The sequence below is a fragment of the Rhea americana genome, unplaced genomic scaffold (genome assembly GCF_003343005.1).
Source record: "Rhea americana isolate MKP2758 unplaced genomic scaffold, rheAme1 scaffold_36, whole genome shotgun sequence".
NCBI classification, from domain to species: domain Eukaryota; kingdom Metazoa; phylum Chordata; class Aves; order Rheiformes; family Rheidae; genus Rhea; species Rhea americana.
The window spans coordinates 5,075,730-5,103,456 of NW_028186490.1; the positions used below are offsets into that span (position 1 = coordinate 5,075,730).

The 27,727-nt window shown below is 37.7% G+C and overlaps 1 protein-coding gene across 6 annotated transcripts in view; it reads left to right on the top strand.

The window, feature by feature from the left end:
• ZMIZ1 (zinc finger MIZ-type containing 1) overlaps positions 1-27,727 on the top strand; it is a 342,873-nt gene that overhangs the window by 127,866 nt on the left and 187,280 nt on the right. Inside the window, exon 1 of one of the 6 annotated variants that reach the window (XM_085312312.1) lies at positions 2,105-2,177. The exons of the other annotated variants lie outside the window; for them this stretch is intronic. The gene's annotated coding sequence lies outside the window, so the exon portion shown is untranslated. Of the gene's footprint in view, positions 1-2,104; positions 2,178-27,727 lie in introns of those variants that run through there. 6 annotated transcript variants of the gene reach the window in all.

The following is a 27,727-nucleotide window of genomic DNA, read 5'->3' on the forward strand; positions in this document are numbered from 1 at the left end:
CAGAGACATGATAGAAGTAAGAAAACAAAGGAGATCGTGTTGGCAAGTAAATCAGAAGAGTACTTGGAAATACTACTTTAGGCAAATAATATGATACTGCACATTACTGGTCTTTTACRGGATCAAAAATCGATTATTAAGAACTTCAAGTTTTAGGTCAGAAAGCTAGACCACTAGAACGGAATTTAAAACTTCAGTGGTAGCGAAATACTTACTAACTTCTTTTTGACTATATGGCAACATAAACCTCTAAGACCTCTGAGATAAAAGAAAGCAAGTTCCCTTTATTCCAGTATATATTTTTATTTTCCTTCCTACTGCAAAAAAGCCATCCACCTTCTGCCAGTATTTCCTGAGCTTCACACTGCTTTTAAAGAGTATTAATGTTTCCTTGACTTTTCCTTCCCTTCAAAATTAGTATTTTTAACATTTGACCAAATTCCCAGCACAGCTTCTTACATATACAGATAGTTATCTTAGTGCTATAAACAAGATCATTACTAGATACTGATACTTTGAGCACAAGCAGTTTTCTGTCCATTCTGTAAGGAATAATTTTTAATGAAAAGAACAGCATTAAATTCTCGATGACAACCAACCTTTACTCATTCATTCCCCTGTGGGGATTTGATCAATCTCTGCAGCTTCCTGCTTAGACATCGTACGCAGGGAATACCACTTTGGGGGCTAAGCTAACCTGTGAATAATTAAAGAGTGGTTTTTGAGAGAATACTCTGAACTTTTCTAGCAGCTGCAGTCAGTCTGACTATGCATCTCCCGTGTAGCTCTTTCTACATTGAAGTTAGAATGTGGCTTTTCTGTCGTGCAGTGTCTGTAAAACTTTGGCTGTGCAGTAGGCCCATAATCTATAGCTCCATTCTAGTGCTTAGAATAAAATGTTTGATGAAAGAGTGGTAGGAAATGGATATTGAAAGAAGATGTATTTCAGAAGAAGTAGCTGTATAGCATTCCCCTTGAAAGAATATAGTATTCTAGACAATAGAAATCTTATTTCTTAATTCCGCAGTTAAAAGAAGTCTTTGATAATCAGATCTTTCAAAAACACATATTCCCCAAGATCTTTCTTTTAAAAGGAGGGAGAAGGAGGCAGAACAAAATACAAGTTCTAAGCGTGCTAAACATGTCACTTGGGATAACATCACTCCTGTTTGTTCTTGGTAAACAGAATGCCAGATCAAAAGCCAGCGGATAATCTTTCACTCTAAATTCTTTTCCTGTAATATCTGAAGCTGCACGGTACAAAATCCAGAGTGAAGAAGGCTATCCTCAGCTTCTTGCTTTGCCGGCTGATACAGGCATGATTTCATTATACAAACATTTGCTCCATTAATTGTGATTATTCCTAATCCTCCATTTTGCTTAATGGCAAAACATTTCACTAGAGGAAAAAAGATTAGATTAAAGTAAAGACTTTCAGACAGTGAAGGCTACTATTTGAAATCTGGGAGGGATACCCCCAAGATGTAAATTCAGAAACCCCAAAGTTGTTATTGAGACACCTAGAGAAGTAATACCTGGAAGTCCTCAGACATGCAGTTTGAATTAAGTTAGTGTCATTTAATTCAATACTACTTTCTTACTCTCTAAACACCGGAGCTTAACTTTACTGGACAGGCACGTAAATGGTCGTGCACGTTGTGCTGTGTGTGCGTGTCTTCTGCAGGAGTGTGGAGGTTTTGGTTGTACGTACGTACCCAAGCAAGCAGCTAAAAGCAGTTAAATCGCAGAAATGGATGCTCGGATGTTATATGGTTCTGTTTCTTTCTGCTCTCTTTCTTTGCTTTTTTAACTACTTACTGCTCATCTTCTCCAGCTCTAAAATTCCAGCTTTTACCTTGTTTTGAGGGCTTTGGATTAGAAGATTTTTCTCTATGCAAAATGTATGTGTAGGGTTTTTGGGGGGGGGGAGAATAGGGGGGATTGCTTCTTTGTTTTCTCCATAAGGTGCGCGGTATACAATGGTGTAGAGGTCTTACAGTTTTTATTCTCTTGAAATCTGTAATAGTTTTACAGAAGCAGACCTGAGGCATGTGAAGGTTTTTCAACCCACTTTTCCTTCCCCAGATCACACAGGAAGCGTAGAGCAGAGAGCTGCTCCTGGATCTCCTTTCCCATATGATAAAATCGTGACTAGCGGACACGTAGATGGATGTTGAGTGAGTGAAAATATGAATGTTGACACTTATCTGAGAAAGTCAGTGACATTCTGTACTTTGAATATCTTCTCTGTAAAGTGATAGAACAGTATTTCATAAATGTGTTTTGAGGTTGCATAGGCAAAAGCATAAGGCATTTGTGAGAAAGAGGATATTATTCTAAGAGACAAAAACCCTGAAATACTTGAAAACAATTCCTATTGCTCTAAGAAATTGCAACCCATATGGTTGTGGATCTTTGGGTTATTTTTCATATTTTAGCATGACATCTTTAGATTCATAGTGTAGCATGTAGGCTGTATATGTTAAGGAACCAAAGTGAAACAAAAATTAACAAGGTTAAAATGCCTTTCTTTGAAATCAGCTAATTTCTTTGTATTTTCTGTTCTGAGTCTCCCTGAGCCTCCCCAAGTCCATTAGGCATAAGTCGGATTAGCTCAGTGACTCTTATCAGACCTCTTTTTCCTGTCACCCCYAGATAAATTTATATGACTTAAGGAGTGAACTCCAGGCATAACCTTATTCCTGCTGAGGACAGGAGCTGCATTTGCTGAAGCTCTGTGTTGGTGAATAGTATCCCACTGTGCTCTATACGGGAGAGTGTGTGGGTGGCAATTTACTTGGTAAACAAAGGCAGGCAGGGAAGGAAGATAGTTAAGCTTATGTTTCTTAATGTTTTAGATCTTAAAACATGCTGTTGAAAATTAGCAGTAACAAATAACACAAAATGAAGATTAGTGTTGATTCTACTATTTTTTTTTAATTACAAAGCTTTAATTAAAAGGAATTTTCTGTGTGTTTGTTATGAAATTAAGTTTATGAATATCATTTATTGCAATCTTGGGATAATAAATGAAGACTATTCTCTTTAAAGATAAATATTTAACTTCTGTCTCTTAAACGGGAATCTTCTATTTCACCAGCGGAAAAGGCACATAATATAACAGCGGGCATTAGACACCTCTCTCCTGGCGCCATAAATGGGTTCTTTTCTCATTTGTCATCTCAGGTGTAGGGAGGCAATGTGGATTAGATGGCAAGGGACCGGAAAGAGTGTCAGGAATTATTGACATCCTTATTTGTGCCACGTATCTACTATGTGACCTTGGACAAATCTCTTCACCTATGCCATATCTTGTTATTAGATTATAAATCTCTGCTGAGAAAATGTGTCACAGCTTGCTTTTGTATCTGGCAAAGAGTCTATAGATCCTATTGTAAAACAAATAATAGAAATATTGGTAGTATTTTTTTTCTGGAATAATAGTCTTAGTTGAAGCTACTAGTTTCTTTTTCAGCCTAACTCTCCTACTCTGGTGTCCAGCTTAACTGCACAGAGGTTCCTTCTCTCTATTGCCTTACCAATTTGATTTTTGCCAGCAGAAGATAATTTTGCTTAAAAATTTTTTAAAGATTGTATTTCTTTTGCTATTTATTCAGATAGACAAATATAGTGACTGTGTAGCCATTGGAGAGTACAAATAGACAAACATTCCAAAATAGAAAAATAAAGATATGATTATTTCCTATGTTTTTTCTGTAGATTAAACTAAAATGTTTTCTACGGCCTTGGTGTATGAATCATGTGTTTTAGTTGAGGTCACAAAATGTGCTTTCTCAGAGGAAGGAAGGCTTTTCATTCTGAAGTAGCCAATCTGGTGACTGTTACCCACATACATCCTAACAAGTACAGCGCATGCCACTTTGGGAAAATAACTGACCTATTCCATGTGATGAAACTCTTCTTCCAGTCCATCTCTCATTTCAAACTGATACCCTTCATTGTCTGTGTTGACTTTGGAAAGGAACTTCACATGGGAGAATCTCCGTTCCGGTTCACTGACTTGAATCCAGGCCACTTATGCTGCTGTGTGGAGAAGCTACTAGTCCGCRTGGAAGGAGGGTTCGTGGTATAATGCATCATGTCATCGTATTTTTGCCAGTACAGCTGGCCACAAACTGGTCTCTTTCCTTACACTGCGTTTCATTTGCAGTGTGGTTGGTTTGTGTGAATTTAACTCTGTCTTTTGCAGAATTTACCATTAGAATGGGTTTGTATGTCATYGGAAGAAAAAACCTTACTTGCCTATTGATCGCAAATCTGCCATCTATTCTTCGGAAAAGCTTAAGGATTTTGATGAGGGAAAACTCTTAATAAAATTAAGATGCCTTTTCCTGTCCATTCCCCTCAGCTATTTCACCCTCCACCCTCCAAACCATCATGTTTGATTACTTCATGATAGAAAGTTATAATTTAGAATCATGAGGTTTACTTTAAATCCTAAAAATAAATAAGCACTTTTGGGGTTTTTTTTGTTTGACTTTTATGATACTTAGGACACGAGAATTGTATTTTTCAAATTTTTTGCTACTAAAGTACTAACAAGGTTAAAAAAGAGAACTAAGATTTCGTGTGATAGTCTCTTAGWWCTAAGACTTGAGTCTTTAAATAATTTCAAAATAATATTAGCAATTATTGAAATCAAGCAGTATCTTAGAGATATTTTTATAATGGCTGTTTATAATGGCATGGTTTGTTTCATAGCCTGATGTATATGAAGTAAACACTRTGGGAATGCTGGGTGCATGGGACAGGTCTGCGTTGTGCTCTCCCTCCCAGCATATGGAGGGCACACTACAGCATTAGAACAGAATTTCTTCATCATGACAGAATTGTCAATCCGACGTGTCTAAAATCTGGTGTAYGCTGAAATTATCAACAATCACTAGTAGATAATAGTGGAAAGCTGAGCTGCCAACTAATCGATATTTTTACAATTCAGTTTAAAATGAAAAGTCAGAAGAAAGTAACTTAAAGAAAATATTGGTTTGACTCCAAGGAAAAGGATGTAGCTTGGTTTTGATTTTTTCCTTCCTTTCTAAAATCTTAAGTTAAAAAAAAGTTTAATAAAATTGCAATATTTAAATTTTAAAATCGAAAAAAAAAATGTTTTAGGCAAAAACATACCCCCAAAATCAGTCTGAAGCCACTGATAGTTCAGCTGAGCCAAAACAATGTCATTTTTCAGTAGAGATAACTCTTGTCTGCAAAAGTCGACCTTGTTGTGCAGAAAGCTGCCCTCAGACACGGGAGCAGACCTTTGCACTRGAATGCACTGGTTGCTCAGGGTGCATGAGTGGCACTAGCTATTGGGGTTTGCACCAATGCTTGTGAGTGGAGGTATCTTCTTTTCAAGTACAATTGAAATGAACACATCTATGTGTTGATGATGATAAGGAAGATTACTTTTTAAATTTTTTTCTAATGTCAGAAGGGAGAAATATATATCAGCCTAACCTGCCTTCCTGTATAGAGCCAGGAGCTTCTTGTACRCTGATATCAGACTATTATTTAATATGTTAGATTGCTAATCAAGTTGCCAAACTAGGCAAGCAGGTTGTCCTGTGGTGTCAGAGTAAGGATGATGGCTTTGTGCTTAAGACACTGGGGAAACAGTCGTTCAATATCTGCTGACCTTGGGAAAGTCGGTCGATCTCACTGTCTGGAAGGGGACTAATAATACTTTCTTTCATTTCTTTTCTTTTTAGGTTGTGGGCTCTTCAAGGCCTTGTCTTTGCGCTTTATATAGTCAGCAACAGAATGCTGGTTCCTGGCTTTTACCATTGCTGTAATACAGGCAGTGATAATAGTGTATTTGTCAGCACACGATAAAACCATTTGGTGTTGTCTGTTGGTGGGATACCCCATGTTTAACTACAATGATTTTCAATATTGATTAGTTCAGCTGTTTGCAAAGGCCTGAAATGTCGTTTAGAAAACCCACCTTATTCTTCAAAAGCCAAAGGTTTCATGGAAGTGTTGAGTGTGATTCTTGAAAATGGGACCAAATGGGAGCCCTACAAGATCTGAAAGACAAAAGYGAATCTAGATGAAAGTTAGAATGCAGCTGGTCCCAGCCAAGGTGTGCTGTTGGTTGAACAGGCGGCGTTCGCGTGCAATCCATGAGGAAGCGTGGCCTCTCTTGGGAGGTCTGAGCTGGTTACACCTCAAGCTGGCTGCTCCCTTTCCCCTAAGTTTCTTCCTCTGCTGCAGCAGAGTTGCAGAGCTGCTGCAGAGCAGGGYTGACCTGCTGTAAGTGATAGCCTGACGTACTAAGGTAAACCAAAAACCAGTGCCTCTGACATAATTCTTTTTGTAGTAAAGGTCTGTCTATGATACCTTACAAATTAAGCCTTGAGCTTAGTCTGCCATAGGTGGATGACCATGCAGTGATGTCTTTCAGTGCAAATGCATTTCAGCAAAGGCCAGAAATCATTTCAGTCTGCCKTGAAGTAGTTATGGACAGTTTAGAGAAAGAAATGTTGCATCATTGGCAGCAAGAGTTCCTACATAAAAAAAAAAAAAAAATATATTTTTACTAAAATTTCTCTCATCATAAAATAAAATTCTCTAGTTACTGCTGTCTTTTAACAAGATCAGGGAAAAAATGTATTTGCGATATTAGGGGAGGTCCACAGTTAAGCCCAAGTATAAGAACAGAGGTCTGCTAAAATTAGTCATGGTGCAGTGAATTTTTTTTGGTCCTTGTGGGTATTATGTTAAACATGATTTTAAACCTATTTGTTGCCTCACTTAGAGTTTTTCAGGCTTTTGAGTTTATCCTCTAACTGCTCCCGAGAGCTGATTTTTATCAAAGTTTCATTGTATCTTTTTCAGTCTTGAGAAGATAATGCATCCTTGTGCCAAATCTGCTTTGCACTGAAATCAATGAATAACAAGGCCCAATTGCTTGCAGGGCAGTAGTGTTGTTGCAAGGTTATCAGAAGGTTAAAGGTACAAATCAGCTATTGGCTTCAATAACTCCTGTGAGGGAAATATGGGGAAAAGATACCTCTTTTTGTAAATGAGATAGACCAGTGGATGACTATGGTATGATTCTGACCTTTGCTRTAAAAGGTGCAAGTGCAACAAGGTTTTGAGACTCTAGCAAGAGGAGGTTTGAAGGCTCTCATTTTGGGAATAACGGGAGAACTTTTGCTGTGAGCATCTGTGATGCTCCTCATGGGTTACAGTTGTGTCCCATACTCCAAAAAGCAAACCTTTATCCAAAACTTCAACTAATCCTTTTAAGGTTCTCAAGAAAAGTATAGATGCATTTTACAGAATTTTTTGCAAACCTCTGAATAACTGGGTTTGTTTGGGAGAAGGAAGAGAAATACGACAAAAAAGGCTATTACTGAAATATTTGTGACCATTTGGGAAGAAGAAGAATTGAAAATCTCCCAGGATTTCTTGACCAAAGAGGTTCTGGTAAGTATGTCAACTTCTGGAAGCCAGCCCAAAACCCTGAGAACTTTGAGGTTTGCACAGTGCTAGTGGCTRTCAGGGGAAGAGAAGATGTGCATTTAGGGGTTTGAAAAAAGGAGCATATTACTTGTGATAATTAAAATGTAGCATATCTTAAAGTATTTTGAAGAATGAAGAAAGACTTTGGTCTCTTCTACCCCAGCTTCTTTCCTTCCCTTCGTTTCTATTCCCAATAAATCTGCAGTGCAGAAGGAAATGATTTAAGAAAAGACTAATTGACACTCATGTGTGAAAGACAAATACTGAAGCATAAGATTCTCAACAGCATTCTGCTCTTTCTTATATGAAGAAGCATTTATTTTAATATTCATCCCCATTAGCACTTAACAGACAGTGATAATGTGTTAAAAATGTTCGGTATATTCTGATTATGCTCATATATACTGTACTTAATGATCAGAGTTCATTGAATGTGGTGGGCTCCCAAGAGATTCACCCACTGAAATCATATGGATCCTATGTTTGTCTTAAGTCAGAAAAAAAACTTCTTTCTAGCAAGTAGGCACTGCTATTAACTTTTCTTTCTTGTGTTATTTTTTGTATAAAAATATAGCCACTCTCAGATTAACAGATTTCAATTTTGCTCTGTTATTCTGTGTTTATGACAGGACACATGGTGAGTTTAAAACCTGGAAAATTCCTTAACTGTCATTGATAATTGTGTTAGAAATAGGATTTGGGGGACATCTCAATTGAACTGGAAATCAAAAATCTTTGAAATTTCCTCTGAGCAAAAAAGTTTTAGAAAAAATTGCTTTGAAACTTGAATGAAGCAGCCTGCTGTGTTCTTGTAGGTTCCCCATAGCTTTGTTACCACTCGATGGAGGACGTTAGCACACCTGGATCCTGGCAGGAGCAGAGAGGAGCTGCCCAGCGAGGGCARTCCTGACGGAGACCCTGGCTTGTGTTAGCTGTTGACTCAGGAACAAATCTCCACTTCTAGTATTGACCCCGTGAGGCTTTCAGGATCCAAGGCAAGGAGCCTTATTATTTACAAATGTTTCAGATTCAATCAGTTACTGTTTTCTGAGGGAACTTTATTTTGTCAGGGAAAGCCATTGAAATYGTTAATCCTGAGTCCTGATCCAACAACAAGCTGTATGCAAGTGGAAACCTGCCTGCATGGAATTTACTTGAAGGTTCAGTGCCTCTGATTAATTTCTAAAAGTTCTGCTTCAAATTATATTTCTTCTATGGAGTTTACGTTTAAGAGGGGAAAAAAAAATCTTAAAGCCCAAGGAGAGCTGGTGTATTTTCCCTTTTGTTCTATTAGCATTTATTCTATTTTTAAGGCAGAGAATAAACTGCARTTTTGAAAAGTACTGTCATACACTACTCGGTGATAAAGTCTCTATAAGTTTTGGCCCCTTCTGCACTACCTACAGTATGAAAAGGAAAACGTGCTCMTATCTTTGTGATAACAAAGAAATCATTGTGCTGTGTTTTCATGAAGACTAACTAAATTTTATGCATTTAAAGAATAGCACCTAAAAGGGTAAGGGCTAACCCTTATTCCTAAGAATTCCGGTAAAGATTTTGAGATACAAAAATATTTATCTTTCTCACTSCTAAGACCAGAGTTTAGAAAAGAACATGAGCATGTGTTTAATGTCAATCTTGATCTTATTTTGAAGAGTACTTTAAGTGTGAACTTAATCATATATGTTAGTGCTGTCCTGATTCAGAGCTGTAATGGGCCACTARTTCAATGGAAATTAAGCCTGCTTCAGAAACTCCAAGTGTTGGAGACTTGCAAGGCCGAGGATCCCAGCAAAACTCTCTTTWGTGATAAGAGTAAAAGCAGGTATTTTTGTGGTCGACTGGACTGTTTTGAAAGGACAGAAGAGAGCAGTGGAGAGGGACCTGGAAAATGCTGGACCTTTAGGTAGCTGGGTAAAACTGCCAAATTTCATCCATCAGGCCATTTCATCCATTGGGAACAAGGTTTACGTGTATTTATCTTCTCCTTTCCCAGAATGGCCTCTGGAGCAGCAAGCCAAGTGAATAGCAGCTACAGTAAATGCAATATTCATGTYTGAAAAGATCATCCTTTACCAATCAGAAAGAGAATTAAGTAGTATACTATCTCAGCAGATCCATTAGATGGTGAATGGGTGAGAGGTTGCCTTTGGCTAGGAGAATTTTCAAGAAGGTGAGAGAAATCCTGTTTATGTCTTTGCTAGGGCCTTCACTACTGTGATATTCAGGGCTGAGTGACTTCACCACACAAAGTCCTAAATATAAAATGATTCCTAAATGTTCAGCTAAATGTTAGACAGTTAGATGGTTTTAAAAATAAAGCTTTATATTTAAAGTATGTAGGAAACAGATAATTTTCATTAATAACTGAAGGCAATARACAGGAACTGGGATATCAGTTCTGGCTCTCTCAGTCTCTTATTTGGAAGTCAGTAGATGTTTCTGTGACTTAGTGCTCATTCTCTAACAGAGGTGAAACTGCTTTGGACCTGCCAGTTGACACTCTTGAAGATCATCTGCTGCTAAAGTCGCAGCTTTGACTTATATATACAGTATTTTAATGAGGTTTTCCATCATTGCTGTATTAAAAGTTAGAACTGTGTGCACATATGTATTTATTTACATTACAGAAATGGTTACAGTTGCTTTTGAAACATTCTGAAATAGGGGACTGGTATCCTTGATCCCTGCTCTCACATTCTTGTTAATGATTATGCTGTTTTGTYGAAGCAGAAGAGTTTCTGGTGTTAACAGAGATCCCACAAGTTAGAAGGTACAGCTTTTTCCTTCTAACAAAAATACTTCTTAATGGTCAGTACTTTTTCAGTCAAAGAGTTTGTTGCATTCTTCTTCTTAAAAAAAAAAAAGAAAGAAAGAAAAAAAGAAATACACAAGGATATTCAGTTGAAAAAGCTACAGTTTATGGCACTGTGTGTGTGCTTTTTAATCACACTGGGCAGCATCCCCGTGGTGCCACTTCGCCATTGCAACCAGCCACTGACTTAATCTTAAATAGGACTTTAATGAAGATCCTGGTGAGTACATAGTAAAACATCCAGTAAGGATACTAAAAGCTATTTTTTTRTTACTTTCAGCTCCTGTAATATAAGAATTCCTTTTTCCCAAAAATGCTTTGTGCAGATGAGAATCACAGCTTTTCRGGGTTCTTTTTCTTTCCCTCTGTCCCTGAATTTTGTCTCAGGATCAAGTTGAGATTTGTTTTTGTTCCTCAGCTAGTCCAAAAACCCTCCTGAGCCTGAGAGCAGTTGCAGATGCTGTCCATCAAGATCAGCTTCCTCTGTTCGGTTGTGGAGATGAAGAACCTCTTGCCCTTCATCTCTCCCTCCAACACCGATTACCTTCTGTAAACCTTCCTCAGAACCGTGGTGTTCTAAAATGTGGTACGGGATGGAGGAGGGAGGGAGGAAAATGCGCTGGGGAGAACAGTGAGGGAATGAGACTGATTCAGTATCTGGTTATAGATACCTTTCCCTAGATATTTGTAAATCTTTAGATCTTTATAAACTCCCTCCCAAATACCTTTGTTCTCACTTGCAAATCTAGCGTGTGGAATTGTTTTATTCAAACTTTACTGAAAGACAGGATGTACCTTAGAATTAGAAATATGATGAGCTGTCAGCCTCTACCCAAATTCCATCAGATCTCTATAGTTCTCAATAAATGAACTGACAGCGTATGAGCCAGATAATACAACAGGAGTGTCGTTCTGTTGCAATTTTAAATCATGTTGTTCTAACAGGTATACAATTTATCTCTACCTCTTCTTTGTGAATGAGAAATTAATAGGAAAAAGCAGGTTTTTTTCTGATTTTTGGCAATATTAATAAAAAATTTCAACTATGTCAAATGGTAAGATTGGATATCCTGCAGAAATACTGTCAGGCAATGAAAAATGAAATGACTTTGCTGTCAAGGGTTAAGCAAAAATTTGAAGTATTGATTGAGGCCTAATACTGTTTTGTTTAGTTTCATTAGCTTGGTAAACAAATGTCATATCTAACAGCAGAAAATTACTATCTCATAATTTAGTTTTGTAAGCTACAGGATCTTAATTTAACTGTTTACTTGATGGGAACTAGACCACTGGCAATGAAAAGTGTATGTGCTGTAGGTCTATTCTGTCTTTATTTCAGTGACTGGACTAAATTGAGTATTTTGTTAAACTCTTCTTTAGCTGTTACTAGTATGTGTACAAAAATTTGCCCTGCCTGGGCTATTTGTGGTATATTTTTCCACCATGCTGCTTAAAATGCGAGCATAATCTTCCTCTACACTGCCTTTATCATAGGGTAGCTGCTAGTGGCAATTCTGGTAATTTGTTTGTTTTAAGGAACACCAGCAGTTACAATCATCATCATCTTTCCAGGCTTAATGGGACTAGCTAGAGCCAAGGAGAAAACCATGTGAGAGCTAAAGTGCTGTAGAAATATTTGTCAGAGAGACAAAACCAAAAGTTTTTGTCAGGCTTTATTCCTCTAAAGGCTTATTCCATAGTACTACTGTTTATTCTTAAGAGCAAGAAATAGAAAGTATTGTGTGCGCTTTCATCAACGATTTATCCAGATCAGAGTTTTTTGCCTTACATTTGTCTCATGATTAGGTTTAGTTTAATCAGAATAAACATGTCTATGTGCGCTTGTAACTTTTGTATCATTTCTTTATTCCCAGTTCTAAAAATTTTTGGACACACACTGGTTTTGTGCTCAAGTGTTTCCTGTTATGCAGGTGAAATTATTGTAGTGCTATGTGTTGATCCACCATACTGCCCCAGTGGAGCCCTGGGTAGCCCCCAGTAACCCAGGTGCCAGCTGACTAGCACACGCACCTTGGCATCTCGTGTTGGAGTCGGCTGAGGGAGAACTAGAATTTGGATGCGATTCCTTCCTTGAAATCTGATTGTTTTTCCTTTGTAGCAGGCTATTAAGTATGTGTTTCCTTAAAGTTGCCATGCTGGAAAATCATTAGGCCTTACCTCAGAAAAACAATAGTGAACGAAATGGGTGGGCTCTCTGTTATTTTTTTAAGGCAGTTGTCTCCTTGTGCAGTTGCTGGYAAAGCAACTGAATGGTAAACAGGTTACTTATGAATTGGGAGTCACAACGGCTGGGTATCTTTGGATGCTGCGATGGACATTTTTACTGTGGAATACAAGTTAAAAAGTTAAAAAGACAAAGAACATGACTGTATCTAAACATTCAGGTGATGCAGAAATTTGTAGATTCCCTGTGCACCAAAGTGTGGTTTTTTTCAATAGAAGCATTGTGGACTTTCACAGCATTTTTGAGTTTCATCTTCCCCTCTGAAGCTTTATCAGAAGGATAGAGAGTTAGTATAGTTCTTAAGTATGAGTTTATGCTTAACCCCATTTCACACTAAACACGGTAGTATGCTTTGCTATTGTAACCTTTGGAAATCTGTTTTAATGCTGCTTACAAGTAATTTATTCAATGGAATATGAATTTCCTTGAACTTTAGTAGTATTCTAGTGAAGTACAGAATTCTCATTAAGCAAGTACTCTTCCTATGAAATGCATTGTTATTTTTTCTGCTATATTAGTAATGAATTATAATTATTTTTTTTTCTCCGATTAGGACTTTTGACTGCATCCCCCATCCTGGTCTTTTCACATTGTCTGATCCAAGTCGATGTGTTCCTTAGGAGAAGCAAAGAAATTGAGTATTAGTTTTTCTCTCAGGTATTATATTAATTTTGTTCAGTATACGTGGAAACTCACAGAGATGCCTAAATTATAATGTCAATTTAAAATTCTGTTTATAACATAAGTTTAGGATGGAGGGTGGATGCAGTGGACAAACATGGAACGCAAGAGAACTCACCCTAACTAATTGTTTTGTGTACTCAAAAATTTTATTATAAATTTAAATATTCAAAAAAAACCCATGAAAACTAAAATTAAAAGCTAATACAACATTATTCTTTAATCAGAGGATAGTTACTTACTGTGTAATTGAACAAAGGAATCATCATAATTTCATCAATGCCATTAATTAGAAGAGGCTGAAATAATCTTTTTTTCCTTTAGAAATGTTAACCAAACACCTTCCTATTTTGAGAATAATTTGGGGAATTTGACCATAGAAAATATGACTGTATTTTATACTATAGAAATAATTATTTATATACATATTTTTACATATATAGATATATGAGAGAAATTCCTGTGAATTCTTACTTACTAATCAATATCAGGGTTTGAGTGTGGCGTAGAGATAATTTCTATAAACGTTTCTAATTTCTTCTTTCCCTCTCTGCATCTTTCCAAGCCCTTTATGCCCTTCGCCAACATACTTGGTGGATGTTGGCAAAGATGTCATGTGAAAAAGATCAAACATAAAGATGAATCTCTTGAGCACATTGTTCACTGAAATAAAAATCTGTTCCCTTTTGTGTCAGGAATAATTTAGTCCTAGGCAATTCTTAACTTGTTTTCCACTTCCATATTCAGACACTGCAGGCGTAACACTTTCAGAAAGGATTTTGGTCTGAGTATCTCCAAAAAGTCCTTACAACATATCTAATAGAAAAGGTTTCACCCAGGATAAAGTGAGACAGGGAGTGATTAGGCCACTTGCCCRAGGGCATTGTACTGTGCTGGTCAGTGGCACCAGCAGGTACCAGGGAGGGAGCCCTGGGAGAGGGTCCCTGTCAAACTGCTGTTCGGGTAGGCAGTCCTGAAACTAGAAGACACCATTACCCATAATTTTACCATTCAGAAAATCAAATGCAGGAACCAGTTTAAAAAAAAATTGTGTGATGCAGCTAAAAGCTCTTCTAGCTTTAGTAATCACTTGCTGTAAAGATCACGTACCCAAACAGTGAATGCCATTTAGAAATAATAGTGTAGCACTTGATACTGCTTTGTTTGGTAGTGAAGGTGGAGATAAAGCCCAGTGTCTCTTGTTAGCAAAAACTTACTGAAACAGTAACTTTCTGAAACAAAACCTGGACTTCCGCATGGTGRTTTGTGTTACTGATCTGCCAAATGTTTCAAGCATTCTTGAAACTTCTAGCAGTTAATCCCAATTCATTAAACCTGTCACTTTTAGGCACTTCCAAGTACTATAGACTTTCGCTAGCCCTTGTTTTCTGATGTTCACAAAAAAAACATAGCATTCAAGATAGCAAACTGTTTGAAAGTACTACAGAATTTGGAAAGGAATTTGCTTTATATGTTCACGTAGAAAATGTCTGTCTATACCGTGAAATAATAATGAATTACATGTTAAAATCACAAAAGCAAGGCTTCATTATGATTCTCATCAGCAAAAGATAATTTGCTTTCGAATACAACTGTTTACATTTATATTACATAGGGGGTGCAAGTATCAATTTTTTCCATGGAGGCTGGAAAAAAGGTATAGCATCAATCTTAATTAACTTTGTGATGAACAAATCTTTTGTTAGTAAGGGTTTCTGTATTAAAACCTGGTTGTAATGAAAAACATATTAACTGTTAAATTGTATTAATGCTGAACCACTTCTGGTTTTATTTAGGATAAATTTAATCCCGTACCTTTTAAATGTCACAGTATTCAAATCTTCCCAGACTTCAAGTTTTATACAGAGTGTTCACAATGCCATTTAAACATCACCTTCACTGCACTTCAATACAGTATGTGAAATACAATCAGAAAAAGGGGTAGTACAGGCCTTCCACAAAATCTCAACTAAAGGTGGTCACCCTGGCTGTGAAATATGCCGCACTAGAAGTGTGATGATAGTTTGAGTCYTGTGCCTGTACAGATTACCTTGACCAAAGGAATTACCTTAACCTCTCTGTAAAGACAACTAATATATGGCTCACTAATAGTCCCAGCTTCTTGTAATTCTGAGGGTCAATTAAAAATTAAAGAGAGATCACACAGTTATGTCATACAGACCCCAAACAACATCCATAAAATTGTTGATCACCACTGTATGTGGAATCCAAGCCAGCTTCAGACCGGGGAACATTTGTAAATGCTCTGAGCTGTCTGGTGTTGTGAAACAAAGTGTCACTGAAGTGAGCTTTTCCTGACGGTTCTCAAAGTCTACCACTTTGGGTTTGTTTTAATGTTGTGTGTTTTCTTTTAATACATGAAAAAATGCTAAATAGAAATTGTGTAAACGTTTTTCCCCTGATTTTTAATTGGTTGAATGAGGATAAAAATATTCATGTAGGGAATGGGTATGACAGTTAACGGGCTCACTGCAGAAATGCTGACCTTTGTCTTTGAATCAGAGGTGGCTTGCTGGCTGCATGTAGAACCAGTTTTAAATGGATGGGTTGGCAAAGTGGTACTGCATCCTGCTGGACTTGGAGACGAGAGAGCATGAACCTGAATGTTGGCAAATGAGGTCTTTGTGCTTATCCAACTATTTAGAGAGATCTAGAGATATATTTCAGGTCCTTGTTAACCAGAGTCTTCACATATTACAGAATAGACGTGTTTTCTGTCTGTATGAAAAACTCGTTTAGTTCTGTACCTGAAAAAAAAAATGTTATATAGAAGAACTGTGGATATCTTTCATGAAAATTTCAGCTGGGAGAATTTCCAATTAAACAGGGCTTTTCTGTGTTATTTGTTGCTAAATATCAACATAGAAACTTTTTTCAGAAGAGCAGAGTAGGCAGCAACCTTGTGTCAGACTTAGCTAAGATACTGTGGGTTGGAAAAGATCTCACTGTACAGCTTTCTTGTGCTMTCTTGTAGCTTCTGAATAGTATTTTTGTGTCACACTTGTGAATAAAACATGTGCAGTGTATTCACTTACATGGACAACAGTCCGTAAAAGTCAGAGTTATTTGAGCCCTGAAGGAAGACCAAAGAGTACAAAATGGACTAGAAAATGAAGTAGAAAGGGTTAAGTTAAACTTTTTTTTTTTTTTGCAAATACAACCACTGTAGGGAATCTCCAGAGCTTTATTATCTCTGTTGAAAATCTTCACCCCAAAAGCCTTACAAAGACAAAAGATAGAATTTTTAAGGAGGGCAGAAATCTCGTGGTATTTCATAGTAAGACTAAACAATYTGTATTTCATATTATGGATGGACATTTTGCTCATTTTTTTGATTGCCAGCCCTAAAAGGCCCTACTCCAGGCAAGCTTGTTTTTAGAAGTCACTAATATGCCCTCATTTCAAAACTTTGTACCCTTCTCAAGTGAAATTTCATATTCTATAGACTGATCGTGATAAAGAAATTTCAGTGAATTAATTGATTGGAAAATAGTTTGTCTTAAAAATGTTTTTTAAGCATTGTTTTTAGTAGTGCATTTACATTTCTTTAAGGTACTTTATTTGTTGCTTCGATTGGAAGTATAAAAATTGTGGAACCTCTATTTGAAAAAGTGTTAAAGATGAAACATTTTAATTCTAACATTTTAATTCTATCATAATGTATTTGCCATTATATCAATGGCAGATAGACTAGAATGTTAACAACATTTCCAGGAATTTTTGAGTAGGTCTGGTCATTTCATGTAGTTGAAGACTAATAGGGTGTGTTTTATTTGATAGGCTTTAAATTGCTCTTGCAGCTTACTCTACTCTTGCTGTCACTGGGTATGTAAGCATTTGACTTTCATAGTCTCCCATGAAATTGAGTCGTATACCCAACTCCATGGAGAAGGCAGCTAAATTCTTCAGATGGTAAGCAGTTARCCTAAATGCAGTACTGGTAGAGCTCTGTCTGAAAAGTGTAATTTTCTTCATTTTGTTCAACAGTGAACTTCCCACCCTGGAATTTTTTTAGAAAGGCTTCCAGAATTAAAAACAAAAAAATATTTTTCTTTCTCTCTTCCTTCATTTTGTGGAAGGAAATATATGCTGCACATGAACTGAAGTATGACTGTAGGCTGGTTGTTTTAATCAACATATGCTCTTCTAATGGATTCCAGTTATGCTAAAAAGATAAATGGTGCAACAGTTAGAGAAACATACAGCTTTCCTTTGAATTAGACTTTTGTAACGTAAGTAAATTATCCAGAAGGCACTCAAGCACAACACTTTGATAATACAGGTGTTTAAATGGTAATAGCTATTGGAATTGGAATGGGAGTGAAACAATAAAGTCATTAGGGTGTTACAACATGAAATTAAACTATCGCTATTACCGAGCAATATTATTATCCTAAAGTCTGCAACTCACAGAGCAAATGAAAACAATGTAATACCCCTCTAACAGTGGTTTACATTAGGATTTAGTTTAGCCGTGGTGTTTGCTGGTGTCGTAATATCTTTGTTAGCATTTGTGAGCCGGTACACTGTATTGTAATACAGAAGGAATAACATAGAGCTACCGAATGTTCACTCGAGTAGCTCTCATACCTTGAAAAAAATCAGTTTCTCGAAATTCTTGTCACTGTATTGACTATCTCATTGTGGTTAGCCAGAATGTAGAATATTGAACTTTGTTTAATATTTAAGTTAGTTAGTAATGAAGAGGTRTATCCTGTTGACTTCTGTAAGAACATGTATAAGTTTAGTGAAAATTCTTGTTTGATTTAAGAACTCAGCTTCTGATTTGCTCCGTAATTGTTCCTGAGGTAAGGAGGAATTCATGATGTGAAAATGACATCTATGTTTGTGAATATAATGGAAGAAGTATTTTTAATTATTTTTTTACATGAACCTGGCTATTCTGGGTGGAAGTTCACCAGCACAGCGCTCTGTATTCGTCAGTTCATTCCAACAAAACCAACACAAGGTCAGTCTAGTTATGGACGGGCAAATTAGCTTGCATAGAAACAGCTGAAACTTTTTTTTTTTTAAACAAGATATTTTTTGTTTGAATTTAGAAGTTCYCTGGCAATTTTTGTAATGTGAACATTGCAAAATTACCAAATTTATACTGCTGCTTCTGTTATTGGTATTTCTTAGTGTGTCAAACCCAGAATAATGAAAAGAATTAATTCTCACTGTTCAAACTTTGCGTTGTTTGTATGCTGAAAAAATTCTTTCAGCTGTTTATGATGGTAATAGGACACACCCTGCCTAGGACCTGGCTGTAGTGTGCTAGCTGCTATACATATATAGGTGATAAAGGAAAAATAATTTAAGAAATATAAAATACTTTATTTTTCAGTAACCTGTGGTATTTCAGTGCAGGTTTTAAAACTTCTGCTCTTAATCTGAGACAGATCATAAGCTGATACACGTTTTTGTAGGGTCATAGAAGCAGATGAAACTAGGAAAATAGGCATCYACTGATAGATTTCTCCCTTATTTTTAATAAATATGAATTTTTCAKTTTTAATATCATCTATGTCAGGAATTCCTAGCAATCTTCAGGACAGGTTCACTGGCACTTCTACTTTTAAAGAGCTCCTCCTCTTCCCATGTTTTGCTCTCTGTTCCTGCTGCACAGGCTTGGTCTCCTGCTTGTTCAGACTGAGACTTCCCACCTCTGCCTTCGCCGTCGCCCGCTGGGACGGGGACCTCCCCTCCGCTCCCCCCCGGCACGGAGGGACGCGGCTGCGCGTGGGACGGGAGAGCCGCGTCTTTCACAGAAGCAGCACCGCTGCTGAGGGAGGCACAGGCTTGTGAGCTAGGAGGGGGAAAAAGAGTTAGGAATCTGAAATATCTCAAAGAAAGAGCAGCAACCCTGCTGTGCCCCATCTTCCTGCGATTCCCTTTCCTGTGTAAAGCATAAGCTATTAAGCCCAGAAGATCTTTCCTGGCATTTGCTTCCCTTTTTCCCACCTGCCGACAGAGCAGCACCTGGAGCTCTTGCTCCTTGAGGAGCCCAGCCTGCCTGCTCGGCTCTTCAGCTGCCCTGCACGCCACAGGGTGCTCGGCTGCCCAGGGGTGCTCTGCACGCGAGGATGGAGGAATTACTTTAGTGTGCTCGCAGCAAAGCTAACCCTGCTAGAGGACGTGCTCGCAGCTGACGCTTGGTGCCGTTCCCCAGTCACATGGCTGGATGCGCACACATCACATTATATGCTCCAAAGCCCCTTTATCCTCTCCCCCACCTTGCACGCAAAAACTGAGATGGCTGAACCATGGAGAATAATCCCTTCATATTAGTGGGATTATTCACGTTTACAGTTAGGCCCCTGCAGCACCTTCTGTGATGGTGCCCTGATCTGTGCTGCGAGTATTGAGACGCTAGTGCAATACAAATACTGACAAGTGGTACTGAACTACACCACAGACTCATTGCTGAATTTTCTTGAAATTGCCTTTGTTTCTGGGGGAGTGGTGCTTGCTGCTGYTGTTTTGTCTATGTGGATTAACTGGAACATAGTGGTTCTGGGAAAAACAAATTTTTGCTTCTGAATTCTATCCTTTGTTATTGTATACTCTGCTCTTTTGGTTTATCTCCAGCTCTTTTATAGCTCTACCCCACTCATCACAGTTTGCTTCCTTTTTACTTACCTATCAGTATATTACTGCTATAACAGTTTTCTCTCCAAAGGAGAGAGAAGGAAAGGAAATGAATGAATCCTTTAGTGAACAGTTTTGTCTAACCTGAATGTTACTGTGAATGTTTTGGGGAATTTTGTCAAGCTATCTGAAAGCTTACTTCTAGTGCTTCAAAAGCTTTTTACAACATGACTTCGTTTGCCAGTAGAATTATTCTGCCAATATAGTTCTTCATGTGGACCCTGAAATTAAAAAACTGGTAATGGTTTTGTAACTAGTGGGGGATACAGGGATTTTCTACATGAACAGATGCTAATTCTTACAGTATTCTTAAGCAACTTAAGTTAGTGGATTGAAACAAAACTGTACTTCTGGTGGGCTCACAGTACAAAAGGGGTTTGTCTGTCATTTTATCTGGGGAGTCGTAACATTGAATCTTGACTTAGCTGGCAGGAGCAAAGAGCTACATCTCAAGGTCTGAAGTGACAATGAATCTACATTGAAATACACTGGGGTTGTCTTGATTTATATTGTTGCTGTCTTTGCATAAATTCTCTCTAGCTTTTTGGTATTTTGATGATAACTGAGATCATTGAAATAGTTGGTCTTTAAAATAGGTATTTGYTTGAAATAAGAAGAGGAAAATGTATGCAAGTGTGAGTGCATGTATAACATATACGTAGTCCCTTAAAATTCAGTCTTTGTCTCTAGTTGGAGCACAGTCAGGTTTTGTGACTATGTGCCTTTGATCTAGACACAAAAAGTTAGAAATAAAGATGAGGGGAGTGGAGCGGGGGAGATGAGGGGAATGGAGGGGAGGAATGAGAAGAGGCATGCCAGCTAGTGCAGCTGCAGGTTTTAAGCTTTGTAGGGGCTGAAGCAAGGCTGTAGGCTGTCAGCACAAATGAAGAGCCAGAAAAGATCTGACAGACATAAACATGACTGCTTTCCTGCACTGTAGAAGCGCGAAGGAACAAACACAGATCTTGACATACGTCTTCCTCCTCCTTAGATAGTGTTACAAAATACATAGGTGTAGTCACACTTTTTTTCCAGCCTATCAAAGCCCATCTGACTTGAACAATGAGGAAATATTAGTTGTATTAGTTGGCTCCATCTGTGTAAACATAATATTTTAGAGATAATTAGAAATGTTAGATATCTTACTGTGGATATGTATGTAGAGAATATTTTGTTTTGTTTTCAGAAATTTTAAACAAGCTGGTGGCACAGCTATTCAAAATCTTGAGAGTGTTTTAGCATTGCAGTAAATGTGCATGACTTCACAAATTGCTTTTATGCGAAGATTGAAATCACTGAGAACCTCCAGAATTTCTCAGCTGTAATGATTMCACAAGCCTTCCATATGCAAAGAAAGCCTTACATGTATTTAAATGAGACTATTTCSTTCTTTACACATAGCCAGTTTTGACTTTGACAATGGGAAAAACTTGAAGTTAGAAAAATGTAGGTCATTGTCCTTACTGCAGTTTGATATTCATTTATTTTATTTTCTCACTGAAAAATATAASTAAGTGTGATTCCTAAAAGAAAAAAATCTTGCCTCCACAACCACTCAACTCTAAGGAGTGAGATAAAAGGGGACTAACCTGATTAAATGAAGGACTTGTGAATTGAAAGCGTGGTGTTTCCTGTATGAAGAGTTTTAAAACATTGGACTTCATTGGAGCTTGGAAAACGGGCTTTCCCTTCAGGAAGTGTTTGCTCCCTACTGCTCTGCAAAAACAATGGAAAAGTGAAAGATTTTCAAGTCACTGTTTCCACTGTAGAAATAGAAGAAGGGCTTATAATGTTTGGTTTCCATTTCCTTCTTTGTTGTTGTTATTCCTGGGGATCTCAAAATCCCTGTTTTCTTTTCCTGAGCAAAGCCCGTGAGGAAACCAGATAAATGTAGAAATCAGAAAAAAGGTTTGCTRGTGAGTGGGAGACGGGAGAGGAGAAAAGAGGCAGAGAGGAAACGTCCGTAGTTAATGAATCAAAGGAGCACACAAGTTGCTGTGGTATATGTTTTTTGGAAAGGCTCATGTTTGTAAGAATCTCTTTAAAATACCCTGTTTGGTAGTAGACTTTGGTAACGATACACAATAGTAATTCCTCTGCAAACCCTAGTGGATTAAATAAGCAGCCTTTCCTTGCGTGTGTTCCTTATCGTGAGTAGAGCCATTTCTGTCTCCTCTTTCATGACACACACTTCAGTATGTATGTGTTATTATTAGAAGATTGAGGTAGGTAGAAAAATTTACAGCATGCTTGTGAAAATACATCACATCTGTATTCAAGGAACTCTTTCTTTAATAACTGTTCCTTTTAAGGCGGAGGCATATTTTTTTATGTAGCATGGATAAACAGTTCCTCTATAGAGAGATCATCTACAGTTTGCTCTTCCAATGAGTATTCATGTAAACTTGTTTTAAAAACACAAATGCACCTATTCATACGCCTTAGCTATATTTTGAAAATATCCTTTTGCTTAAGGAAGCAGGGAGTGATGGAGAAGCTCTTAGGCATCTGTTCTCAGGTCAGTAGTGTCTAAAATGTCACTTCACTAGGAAGAAGTATGTGCAAAACATTTATTTCTGAATTACGCGTATTCTTGGTGGAAAAGGCTTTAAAACATAAAGAAATGCAGTCACACTGATTAATCTGGCCAGCGCTGTAATTATTGCAAAATATCAATGTAACTTTCTTTCTTTGCCTCTTTTAGTCGCACATCATGCTTTTACTGGTACTACAGAAACCCTGATTATATTACGCCGGCATTCTCAGGGACTGTTAAGCAGGAGTCTTCTCTCTTTTGCTCTAAAACTCATCTAAATGGAAAACACATTGTCTTCATTATATGCCAGTGTTGAATGAACAGAGTTGCCATAGCAACAGCCATCTGAGGCCTTGCTGATTTCAGGCCAGTGAATGGGGTAGACAAACAAAGTACCTTCAAAACCAGAAGGGAACAATTGCTATTCATTCAAGCCAGGTTTAAGATCAGCAAATGTCTTTAGCAAAAGAAATGCAGATAAGAAAGTATCAGACATGGCCACAGAATAATAACATAAAATTATCATAATCTTAAAGTTTTCTGCCTRGTGATGCGGCATTAAAGATTATTTTTAAGGTAAATTTTTTTTAAGGGAACTGAAAGAGGCAAACCACAATTTGCCCACAACCTGGCATAGCAGTTCAAGTGTTGGCAGTTGCTTTACGCAGTCTTTATAACCCCAGCAGTCCTGCAGACAAGCGTTTGAGGGATGGTTCTGTTACGGCAAGGTCACTTTCAGCAGTGGCTGCACCCGCGGCCCGAGGTGGTGGTGTGCCCGTTCAGAGGGCTTGCAGCAGCTCGGGAAGAGGAAAAAGGAGCGTGCTCTGTCTCCTAGATCTTTATCAAGATGCCAAATGACATGACTTCAGCTGTTACTCTTGAAGTTAGTCAGGAGCACAAATATATTTGTCTCACCATTTTGTTGCTCCTGAAAGACTGTGATACTCGGTTTTATGTATGAAATGGTTGACATATTCAACAAAAACCCGGTTAGACTTAATATATGTTCACATAAAATGCCAAGAGGCTGACTGTTAAATGTTTATCTTGAGTTAAGAGATGAGATGGGTGTATATGTGTTTAGTATTTATAGCAGTGTTTTCTTTCTCCTTAGCTCTACGCAGAAATTTAAGTAATAATTTTATGACTAAAGTACTGTTTCTGATCTCGGTGTTCTCTAAGGTGTGGAAATGTAAAGAGGCAGAGACAAGAAAATGAGCAGAAGGCAGGTCTGTTGGCAGTGTGCTTAGAAAGTTTCTTTTGAGGATTGTAGCTTCACTGCAGCACGGTGATGAAGAGGTCGTTGCCGGTCTGCGTTGGATTAGGCAGTAGCCACAGCGTGTAGTAGTCGCATAGAGAGTAACCGCTGTAGCTAGCTCAGCAACAAGATTAAAAGGGCTAGGCTCAGAAGTGGATCCGCTCATGGGAGGCATCTTTCATCTAAGTGACCACTCTGAACTAGAGGAGCTAAAGTGATCGAGAGCTGGATTGGATCACTGAATCCCTCTCTGGGCAGTATTTTGTCTTTACAACTCGTTTGTTTGTKTATTTTTACATGTTGGGGAGCGCATTAAAAGAACAGAAAGTAACAGGAACAAAAAAGATGCACCACTTGGCGCTGCCTAGGTGTGTTAGTCAGTGTGATAACAAAAACTTCCTGTTGTACCAGCTGGAGAATTGGACTCAAGGTGCCCATGTGAAAGAGAGCTCAAACCCCTTGCTAATAATAGGAGAAATTTTGTCGTGGGAARCTTTCCTTGAAAAAAGGAATTTGTCAAATTTTAACTAGTTTGCCTACTATATTCTCTGCATATGTAAAGCAAGAGGCATAATAATTAGTGGTCAATTGCAAATTTCAGAGAAACTATTAATGGTGATATGGCGTTGGCAATATGTATCACAGATACAGTGTGGTTTCAGGTTATTCACAAAGGCATATTCCAAAGTTGGCACAAGTCATCCTTACAAAACATCTGAGTGGTGTAAAAAGGTGAGTTTCTCACAAGTAAGGTTTCTGTTAGCTTTTTTTCTTTTTTCTTTTTYTTTATTTTTTTTTAGTGTGGAGAGAAATGTTTGAAATACAAGAATATGAGTATGCTTCATGTGGAATTTATGTGAATTTGGACTGAGGAAATGCTTAAAGGATAATGCTGAAAATACTACTACTACATGTTTCATGGGTCACCTCATCTTGAATAACAGTTTGTTTTCTGGTTGGTTRTAGCTGCAACAGAGAAGGTTCAAATCCTGGCAACAGAATGATGAGTCAGAAGGGTGGAGAGAAAGCAAAACTGAACTGTTTACTTTGAAAGACAATTAAATGGGAGTGTAAGGGGGGATATAAAGTAAGGAGTAGTATGGACCTTTATTTAGTCTCTCTTCATAGCATAAGAACAAAGATAGATAAGGCAAGCGTTTCTAATACAACTGTGAACAACAAAGAGAATGCAATCATTGCAAGGCCAAGATGTGTGTGTATGTAAAGGTACATATATATGTGTATATATATATATATACACACACACACGCACACACAGGCACACACTCACACATGACCATCCACAAGTTCCATCAGTTATATGTTGTACTTGGGGAACATATMTATAAATTATTAAGTTGTGTCTTGAAAAAGTTGATTAGTAACTGTGTTACTAATAGGTTACTGTGTTACTATAGGCAACATAGGTATTCATGAAGGCCYGATAAAGTTAGTGCATATGAAATTTTGGATCAGCCTGTTGTGCTATCTGGATCAGACTTTGACTCTCAGATACATTCAGATTAACTGAGAGTTTTGTTTTAGGCTTTTCTACATACCTCTCTTGCTGAAGGCATTTTGTCACTCTAGAGAATTACTCCTAATGAAGTTGTACTTCTGAGAATTGTGATAYGTAATTCTTTTGGTTAGTATTTGAGTGTACGGGGAGATGGAATGCATTTAGTCAGTGGATGGTAGGTAAAATGCTTAGAACAGCTATGCTGCGTTTTAGTCTACGCTGTTGGGTATGACGTACGCTTAAAAACTGGAAACATTTAAGGTTCTTCAGCGAAAGTGTTTATWCAGCATAGTTAGGGCATGCCTTTTCCAAAGCATCCCTTACCCTTCTTTATACATTACCAGCTAAACAAGACTCAGGAATTGGTTGCTTTGACTTCAGCAATTCATGCTTYCTGCTTGTGTTGACACTCTTGTGTTAGTATATCAATGAGCTTAAGCCTCATCTAATACAAAAACAGAGTGCAAAGAAATAGCTTTATGGATTGAAGAGCTACTTAGGATGATGATTCTGTGCCTGGGACCCAGTCAGTAGATAGATATTGCATATTCCTGTGTAGGGCCTTGGTTAGACGTGGAGTTCATAGTTTACTAGCTTCACTGAAAAACTGCTTGACTAGATGAATACTTAYGTATAGTTCTTGTACAGTACTCTCATTTTTTCATGTTTTCGCAATGYACAGTTAAAAGAAGGCAGTCTCTGATTCCTAGCAACTTGCCTGCTTGCTTCCTAGAACTTGGGTCTTTGAAACCAGCCTTCTGCAGAAAAACATATGATACCATATGATTCTTTACTCGTAGGCATGGGGGGTTTACTTCATGTGTTATRTTGGATACATCACAGAATAAAGTGGAAGCTAGTAAACTGTCTCGTTACCTGCACATACTGATAGTCTTGGAGTGCTGCTGGTTTAATAGCTTGGATTCTAGGAGGTTGTCTAGAAGATACTAAAATGCAGGAATTTTCTCAATTCTCTTTGTATGTTATGCCAGTAATTTGTGAGTTTATTTTTTAACTTATCTTAAGGTTCTTTAACCATTGTTAAGTTTTGTACCTAGAGCATAGAGGGTTTCGCAAGAGATTATGGCCAAGCTGTGCTGGGCACTCTTGAAATACCAAACAGTTTTTTCTTGTTACCAAAGGAGTAGTTGAAATAAGCAGGGTACGGACTAAAGAGAAGAGTTTTTCCAGATCATATAGCAGCCTAGCAACGAAGCTGGAAACAGAGCATGTCCACTCAACTGTATTGAATGTGAGTATGTTGGAGACCATAACTAGTTAGGAAGATGAGCGACATGCAGATTGTATCACAGAAGATGAAGGGTAAAGAGATGGGAATTCCTTTCTAATGGGAAAGGAAGCTTTTCAGTCAGGAAAGGCAAAATCGTGTGATGGCTAAGTGGTAGGCATGGCCTGGAAATAAATGATAATACGATATTATCACACAGCTGGCCTATTAATTATCTGGACCGGTAATGAAGAAGAGATAYGTCCGCTTCTTGAAATGACCCATTTCATCCTAGAAACTGTTCTACACTATCAGAATGAAGAAGTTGCCTGTTACTGCTGCTTCTCAGTCTTCCTTAGAAYGTAGATACAAACTGGATATAAAAACTGCTTGTCCAAAATAATTTTCTTACTGTGACCTCTTCAAACTGGTTATATTGACTGTTCTTCTCTCCCCTTATCTTCACGTCTTGATGCATGTGTGTTCCTTGCCAAAAACAGGTATGATCTCTGGAAGAATTAATTTCCAATCATGTAATTACTGCCTTGAAGTGTAGTGAAAGAAAATAACTGGAGTATAATTTGTTGTCTTTCTACCTTGAGAAAATATAGTCTCCTTGTCTTACATACAGTTATGTGTCAGTGTTAGGCGAGAATTGCGTAAGCAACATTTTATTGTGACTTCATGAAGAGACTAACAAATAGTTCAGTTCCAATGTCCTTCTCTCTTTTTTTTAATAACTTTGTGAATAAGAATTTTTGGTTTGCTTTGTTCTTTTTAATACAGTAATTCAAATTTGTRAATTATGGCAAGCATCCAGAAATATGCTACAAGTAGAATATAGCGGTGGGAGAAACAGTGGGAGCTGCAGTGTAGAAGAGAGTATGCTTGTTATTCCCACAGTGTTGCTGAAAGGTGATGTGTATACTAGGACAAAGAGGAATACCGATTTGTATAAAGCACGGGTTCACAGCAGTTGTGATGTGGGAACTGTTGGGCAACCTGGAGTTAAACTCTTCCTCTTCAGAAGAACTTCATGCTCATGTAAATGTTCCCAAAGAGATATATGCACATACATGCTCTAAATTGCTTAGAGCTCAGCTTACCTCTCCTGACAGGGAGAAGAACCAAGCTGCTATTTGTCTAGAATTTTTCAAAGCTCATGCTTCAAGCCGTCTTCTCTGGACATCTGACATCTTCCTGCTGCATTGCTGTTTCCAGCCTAACGCTTGCTGAGAGAATCAGAACAAGAGTAATCATCATTGATGTCCATGGGTTCAGTCAAAAG